Below are 8,361 nucleotides of genomic sequence, written 5' to 3'. Positions count from 1 at the left end.
AGGAGTGAATAAACCAGTTCTATGCACTGAATGTTGCAGTGTAAAAGCTGAGGAGCACACATGGAGAGTTATAAGAGAACCATGTGTAAGACACAATCATTATGTTCAATCTCTTCCTTCTTGTTGTTAGTCTTGCAACTTCTACCCATCCCTCTTTTATTGGCATGGATCTTCCGTGTCTTCCAGAGAACACAGTTATCCAGTTCTCTTGTTCAAATCTTCACACTTCATGCCTGGCCTCCCTTCACTGTTCTTTTCTTTTTAATATCCCATCATAATACTTTCTTCACATTGTCTCTTATTTAATTGCTTTCTTGAATCTCTTTCTCTTAAATTTGATCTGCCTTGATCTCCTGGAATATTTTCTGATGTACTTCTCCATTTCACATTCATTTCATGGCTAGTTAAAAAAAAAATAACTGAGTTCTTGGGGCACCTGGGTGGCTCAATCGGTTAAGCATCCAACTCTTGATTTCAGCTCAGGTCATGATCTCATGGTTTGTGAGACTGAGCTCCACATCAGGGCTCTGTGCTGATAGCATGGAGCCTGCTTGGGATTCTCTCTCTGCCCTTCCCCCACCTCTCTCTCTCTCAAAAAATAAATTTAAAAAAATGTTTAAAAGTAACTGAGCTCCTCCTGTACAGCACATGAAACCACTTACCATTTCTATTCACTGTGCTGCTCCATTTAACTGTAAAAAAACTTTTTTTTTGAGGAGACTCACTGGAAAGGAATTGATACAGCTTTGGAAAGGACAGTTAAGAATGTTTTGCTGAGAAGTATATAATTACTTGACTGATTCTAACAAACATTTGTGGGAATCTTTTAAAGCAATTTTGTTCAGCTAAATCTCAGTTGGACAAGCATCTTGACCCAAAAACCTTCAAACAAAAAGATTCATTAAAATGAGAAAGAATTTTCCATAAAACTTCAAGATGCCATGCAATGAATTTCTATAGTTGCCTGCCATGCAAAATATTGTAGTATAAATTTAGAGATAACATTATAACTTACGTTCTAAAACAGACATTCTAAAAAACATTATATATGCTTGGGGCGCCTGGGTGTCTCAGTCCATTAAACGTCTGACTTCAGCTCAGGTCATGATCTCATGGTTCATGAGTTCGAGTCCCGCATCGGGCTCTATGCTGACAGCTCAGAGCCTGGGGCCTGCTTTGGATTCTGTGTCTCCCTCTCTCTCCAACACTCCCCTGTTCACACTCTGTCTCTGTCTCAAAAATAAATAAACATTAAAAATAAATAATAAATAAATAAATAAAATTCCATATGCTTTATTTTTTTAAGTTTATTTATTTATTTAGAGAAAGAGACAGCAGGTGAGCAGAGGAGAAGCAGAAAGAGAGGGAGAGAGAAAATCCGAAACAGACTCTGCATTGTTAGTGCAGAGCCCAATGTAGGGCTCAAACTCACCAATCATGAGATCATGACCTGAGCCAAAATCAAGAGTAGAATACCCAACCAACGGAGCCATCCAGGTGCCCCAATATTGTATATGCTTTAAAATAAAATCTGAGAAATACCCAAAACACCCATTGCAGTTGGCATCATATGAATATTATAGAAAATCACAATGTGTTCTTCTTGCTCACACAACAAACACAAAATATCTATGATAAGAAAGAATTGGGGTGCCTGCATACCTGAGTCAATTTCAGCTCAGGTCATGATCCCAGAGTTGTGGGATCAAGCCCTGTATTGGGCTCCATGCCAAGCATAGAACTCACTTAAGATTCTCTCTCTCTCTCTCTCTCTCTCTCTCTCTCTCTGCCCCCTCCCTGCTTGCGCTAAATAAAATAAAATAAAATAAAATAAAATAAAATAAAATAAAATAAAATAAAATAAAATAAAATAAAATAAATAAAATAAAATAAAATGAAGGAATTGATGTAATGGTTTTGTGTCTTTTCATCTATTCAGAAAGCAGAAAGAAAAGAGAACTAAATTCATCTGATGAAAACTTGCATTTTCTTTTGCCTCCCTTTTCCCTTCCTCTCTCCCATCTGCCCTCCACTTCACCCTCCATCCCTTTAAGTTTTCTCCATTTGTATTACAGTGGCACAGATTCAGAGAAGGGGTGGAGTCTGGTATTTTGGGTGGTCTTAATAAACCTTTAGTCTTTGGCTAACCTCTCCTTAGACTGAAAAGTAGCCAAGAATTTCCAATATTAGGAAGAGTCACTTTGAAGAGCTATACATGTATGACGAAGTACATGTCAATATATCTGCTCTAATTTAATAAACAAAATTGAACAACAGGGCCTTGTCAGCCAAAGCAACAACTATTTCTCCCAAACTTAAAACACATCCTTGTGTAAGTTATGGTTCTTATTTGGTTATTGTGTTCATTTATTTCAGTTTATTGTTTGACATCTCCCACCAGCTGAGCCAGGAAACTCATGGCAGTGCTTCAAAAAGTAACTCCACCCTACATTTAGTTTTTAATTTGTTCTTATTCTTTACTCTTTTAAACTCACAAAGTTTCATGGAATAAGTGCCCAAGGAAGATAGCATTTGCTTTTTATTTCTAAGCAGTTTTAGAAACCATATATAAAATCTCCCTTGCAGCTCCTCCTTTTTGTTAGAAAATTATATTAGATTCATATGTGTTTTGAGAAGTCAGTTGTATATTTTAATTAAAGGGAGAAATAAAAAGTCCTTTCTCCTAGTGGGCTTACAAAGAATGCAGAAGTTATTTCTCCCAATAATAACTTAACAAATGATGTTTTAGTCCCCTGAATTAGGGTAAAGATGAGGGGGAACAGTCATCTGTACAGTGAGTATATATTATCATGGACTTTGAAAGTGCCTATCTTTTTGGTGCTTGGCAACACATAGTAAAAATATCCACAAGGGGAAAAAAAAGTCAATGTTATTTCAACAAAAATAGCCAAACTGTTTCCAGACAACAAAATAGCAAATCCATCTAGGCTCACTGGTGCATGTCTGGACATTCCAAATGAAACCTTGCATCAAAGAGAAAATGTGAGCACTTTCCTATAATATCAATAAAAATTAAACTACAATTGGTACAACTTTTAAGAGTTACAAATTTCCACTATTCTAATCCCTAATTCTTAAGAGCAATCTTTTTTGTTTGATTGCACTTTTGTCAGAAGAAAGAAAGAGGATATTTAAAATGAAGAATTTGTAATACAACACTGATTTCCTTTCTTAAGTGGTTGTCACTACAAAGAGCGCCAAAACTTTGTAAACTTGATCAGGCTGGTACTGGAAAATGGAAACAACACTACAAAATAATGATGAGAACATTTTATCCAGGTTAGTACAAATAGATAAGACTTGCTTTTAAATGAAAAATTCCATGGAGACTAATGTACAAAAGGAGGGAGCATTTCAAGCTCACACTAGAAAGGTCATTGGCAGGGACCAATTTCATAGTATTTAGCATACCTGTCCTGGAACAAAATAGGGCTAAGCTGATTGAGCACGCATTTGAGTCTACAAAGGAATAAGTCCAGGTATTACAGATTAATGTTTGAAGAACTACACTACCTACTTTCAACATTCTCTTTATATATTTTGAGTTCTTGAATGAGTTCTAGAAGAACTCTATAACCCAAACCATTTTCAAAATGATAATGCACAGGAAAGTCCCCATATAATCAATCCTCTCTGAATGTGCCTCTGTTCCAGAAGAATGTGAGAAATTAGGTTTCTCCAAAAAGTGAGAAACCTAATTTCAATGATGATGACTTTTCCTTATTTTCAGTTGAAAAAGGGAAAAGAACTAACTTTGAATTTGAAGTTTTACAAGTCTACATTTTGAGAATATCTTTTTATCCTGAGAATACTTAGAAGAATGTTAATAGTTACTTGCTAACTAATTTGGATATAAATTAAAAAAATAAAGTTAAAAAAATAGTTAATAGTTACTAATGTTGACTCTATTTCAATATGGTAGACCGAGCATATGCATCTAATTACAATATTTTCTGGAACCCTACTAAAACTATAGTAAAGTATGCTTTTAGTAAAGTATTTTTAAATAAAAACCACTTTATTGAGCTATGACTGACATACAAAAAGTTGCACATATTTAATACATACTACTTTATGAGTCTGAAGATGAACATATGCCCATGAAGTCATCACCATAATCAATCTCATAAACATATCGTCACCTCCAAAAGTTGCCTCCCACCCTACTTATTTATTCATGTGTGTATGTGTGTGATAAGACGGTTTAATATCCAGGAAATGCAAATCAAAACCATAATGAAATAACACCTCATACCCATTAGTATGGCTATTATCAAAATACCAAAAGATAACAAGTGTTGATGAGGATGTGGTGAAAGGGAACTCTTGTACACTGTTAATGGTAATGTAAATTGGTACAGCCTTTAGGGAAAACAGTATGGAGTTTCCTCAGAAAAATGAAAAAACAGAATTACCATATAATCCATCAATCCTATTTCTATGTATATACTCAAAGGAAATAAAATCACTATCTTGAAGAGATATTTACACTCTCATGTTTGTTGCAGCATTATTCACAGTAGCCCTATGGAAGCAACCTATATAGCTATTAATGGAGGAATGGATAAAGAAAAATGTGGTATGTTTATACAGTGTGATGTTAATTCTGCCTTAAAGCGAAAGGAAACCCTGCCATTTGTGACCACATAAAAGAACGTTAAGGACATTATGCTAAGTGAAATAAACCAGACAGAAATAGACAAATACTGCATGATCTCACGTATATGTGAAATCGAAAACAGCCAAACTCATAAAAGCAGAGAGTAAAATGGTAGTTATCAAGGGTTGAGGATGTGGGGGTAAATGGGAAGATGTTGGTCAAAGGGTACAAACTCTCAGCTATAAGATGAAGAAGTTCTGGAGACCCAATGTACAGCATGGATACTATAATTAGTGGTAATGTGTTGTGTATTTGAAACTTGCTAAGATTTCTTACCCAAAAAAGGGGATAAATGAAAGAATGAACTGTTACTACAAATATATTCCATGTGTCCATAAGTTAAGACAAGGAAGATTTTTTTAAACCCAAATCAAACTTTAAAGATAAAAATTATATGATGGGTATGTTAATTAACTTGATTACAACAATCATTTCACAGTGTATATATATGTATCCAATCACATTGGATATCTTAAATATGTATAGTTCTTATAAGTCAATAATACCTCAATAAAACTGAAAAACACTTACCAGGCACTGAAAAACTAGGAAAATATGAGTCACACTGAGAAAATAAATAAATCAATATAAACTGAACCAGAGCCACTGTTAGAATTAGGAGACAAATACATTAGAACTGTTATTATAAGCGTGCTGGGTGGCTCAGTCATGATCGGCTCAGGTCATGATCTCACGGTTCATGGGTTCAAGCCCCACATTGGGCTCTATGCTGACAGCTCAGAGCCTGGAGTCCGCTTTGGATTCTGTGTCTCCCTCTCTCTCTCTCTCTCTCTCTCTCTCTCTGCCCTACCCCCGCTTGTGCGCTCGCTTTCTTTCTCTCTCTCAAAAATAAAATAAACTTAAAAAAAACTGTTATTATAAATATATTCCACATATTCAAAAATTAAGACATGAAAATTGTTTTTTAAACCCAAATCATGGCTTAGTCAGTTAAGTGCCCAACTTCAGCTCAGGCCATGATCTCATGGTTTGTGGGTTCGAGGCCCGAGCCAGGCTCTGTGCTGACAGTGCAGAGCCTGGAGCCTGCTTGGGATTCTGTGTCTCCCTCTCTCTCTGCCCCTCCCTCGCTCGTACAGTGTCTCTATCCCTCAAAAATAAACATTAAAAAAATTTTTTTAATTAAATTGAAAGAATCTCTAATATTTAAAAACTAAGAAACATAATTTTAAATAATCCACAGGTCAAAAAAAAAGTAGAAAGAAAAATTAGAATGTATTTTAAACAGAATGAAAATACAATCAATTATTATGGGTTAAATTGTTTTCCTCCAAAATTATATTCAAGTTCTAAACCCCCCAGCATCTCTGAATGTGACCTTATTTGAGAATAGAGTCATTACAGGTATGATTAGTTAACTCAAAATGAGATAATACTAGATATTATAATATTAAACTGGATAATACTGGATAAGGTGGGCCCTAATCCAATATGACTAGTGCCCTTACAAGAAGAGAAGAGACACACAAAGAAAAGACATCACACGATGACAGGCGCAGAGACCAGTATAATGCACCCGCAAGCCAAAGTACACCAAGGATCACTGCTACCATCAGAATCCAGGAAGGGGTAAGGAGGACTGTACCAAGAGTCCCAGAGGGAGCATGGTCTTGCTGATACCTTGATTCATGACATCTAGCCTCAAGAACTGTGAGAGAATAAAATTTCTTTTGTTTTAAGTCACCCAGTTTATAACACTTTGGTACGGCAGCCCTATGAAACTAATATGACATATCAAAACATGTGGGATGCCACTAAAAAACAGTACCTAGGGAGAAATTTAAAGCACTTATTGCTTAATACTGGAAAATGAGAATCATCTCAAGTCACTGACATCAGCTTCCAAAGTAGAAAAAAGAAATACAATAAACTTCAGAGCCTAAATTATCTAGAAATCAGAATTAAAAACAAAAACAAAAAAACAATGAAACCAAAAACTGGTTCTTTAATAACAAAGATAAAATTGACATACATTCTAACCAGTCTATTAGGAGAGAATAAAGGAGAGTAGACACTAGTTCTCCCAATATCAGGAGTAAGGGAAGTAACATAACTATACATTCTAAGAATATTTAAAAGATAACAAAGGAACATTTTGAACATCTTTATGGCAATAAATTTGGCAACTTAGAGGAAATGGACAAATTCCTCAAAAGCCACAACTTCTAATGGCTACAAAAGATATAAAAGTTTTATCTATGAAAAATATTAATTGTAGTTAACTTTCCCACAAAAACAAAAATTCCAGGCACAAATAGTTTTACAGATCATTTCTCCCAAAATTCAAGGAAAAAAATAATACCATTTCCGCACATATGCTCCTAAAAAGTTAAAAAGAAATAAATAATTCACAGACAATTATATAATGCCAGATTCACCCTGACATCAACACCGGACAGGGACAGCGTGCTTTCCCGCTCCCGAGCCGCGGCCATCTCTGCCACGCCCAGTCACATGCTCTTCAGCGGCAGCTCACACTAGGACCTGTCCCTGTGTGTGGCTGACTGGCTGGGCCTGAAGCTGGGCAAGGTGGTCACTAAGAAGTTCAGCAACCGGGATACCAGAGTCAAGATCGGTGAAAGCGCGAAGCCAAAGATGTCTATAACATCCAGGGTGGCGTGGAGAAACCTACAGCCTGAAGGAGCTCCTCATTGTGATCAATGCCTGCAAGATCACGTCGTCCATCATCCAGTGTAACTGCCATGACCCCAGGTTTTCCATACTCTCGACAAGGTAAAAAGGACAAGAGCCATGCTCTGATGTCTGTGAAACTTGCGGCATATATGTTCTTGGTTGCTGGGGCAGACCACATCCTCACCATGGACCTGCATGCCTCTCAGACCCAGTGAGTCTTTGACATTCCAGTGGATAATCTGTACGCAGAGCCTGTAGTCCTGCAGTGGATTCAGGAGAACACCGCCAAGTGGAGGAACTGTATTATCGGTTCACCTGATGCCAGAGGAGCTAAAAGGGTCACATCAATTGCAGACAAGGTAAATGTGGAATTTGCCTTGATTCACAAATAGAAAAAGAATGCAAATGAAGTGGACCGGATGGTTCTTGTGGGCCACATGAGGGACCACATGGCTATCCTTGTGGACAACATGGCTGACATGCGTGGCACTATCTGCTGTGCTTCCAACCAGCTACTCTCAGCAGAAGCCACCAAAATTTATGCTGTCCTTTACCCACAGGATCTTCTCTGGGCCAGCTATTTCCAGAATAATGCTGCCTTTGAAGCTGTTGTCACAAACACCATTCCATATGGGGTCAAAAGGAGACACTGTTCCAAGATTCAGGTTATTGATATCTTGATGATCTTGGCTGAGGTAATCCAAAGGGCACACAATGGTGAATCTGTGTTTTACCTGTTCAGCCACATACCACTATAGATCCCAGATGTAAGGTATGAATGAAGCCCACTTTGGCCTCTGAATTGCCAGAGTTTTTCTGACTTTTTAGTTTCAGGACTCAGCAATTATAGGATAATGCAAAAGCACCCAATCTTTGTATACCCCAAGACCCATTGTTTCCCTCTCCTCAAGCTCAAGTCCATTTATTTTCAGTTTGAGGGGAGGGTAGTGGTTATTTGATTTTTCTAAGTGACCTGCTGTTAGTGATACATGTTTCATCATCCTGACTTGTGGGATAGGTGACCTTTT

At 36.9% G+C, this 8,361-nt stretch overlaps 1 pseudogene; it reads left to right on the top strand.

Annotated features, from left to right (window-relative positions):
• Positions 1 to 6,185: 6,185 nt before the first annotated feature.
• Positions 6,186 to 8,091, top strand: LOC102968468 (annotated as a pseudogene).
• Positions 8,092 to 8,361: the final 270 nt, after the last annotated feature.

The sequence above is a fragment of the Panthera tigris genome, chromosome C2, assembly GCF_018350195.1.
Source record: "Panthera tigris isolate Pti1 chromosome C2, P.tigris_Pti1_mat1.1, whole genome shotgun sequence".
Taxonomy (NCBI): Eukaryota; Metazoa; Chordata; class Mammalia; order Carnivora; family Felidae; genus Panthera; species Panthera tigris.
The sequence above is the reverse complement of the archived record's forward strand: the minus strand, read 5'-3'. Positions and strand labels throughout refer to the sequence as shown.